A 309-nucleotide genomic window follows, 5' to 3' on the forward strand; every position below is an offset into this window, starting at 1 on the left:
GTAGCAAGAAGGGGCACCATACAACTCCCGGGCCCACGGCCAGAAGAGCAGAAAGCCCCAGTTTCAAGACACCTTAAGCAAATAAAGTTCATAAATGGCTCAAGTACCTTATAAGGGGCTGGTGCAAGGAAAGGACAACATGAATTGGGCACGAGGGACCGCGGCCCTCAGCATCGCCGATTCACCGAGCATGGCAGGGATTTTCCGCTGGCGTTTCATGTCGCGTTGAGCGGCGGCTGGGCGCCCTGTGTAGACAATAATTCTTGAAATACCTCATTAAATCATTTAACAACATCAGATTCGTACGCT

The sequence above is a fragment of the Eimeria mitis genome, genomic scaffold (genome assembly GCF_000499745.2).
Source record: "Eimeria mitis Houghton genomic scaffold, Emh_scaff613, whole genome shotgun sequence".
Lineage (NCBI taxonomy): Eukaryota > Apicomplexa > Conoidasida > Eucoccidiorida > Eimeriidae > Eimeria > Eimeria mitis.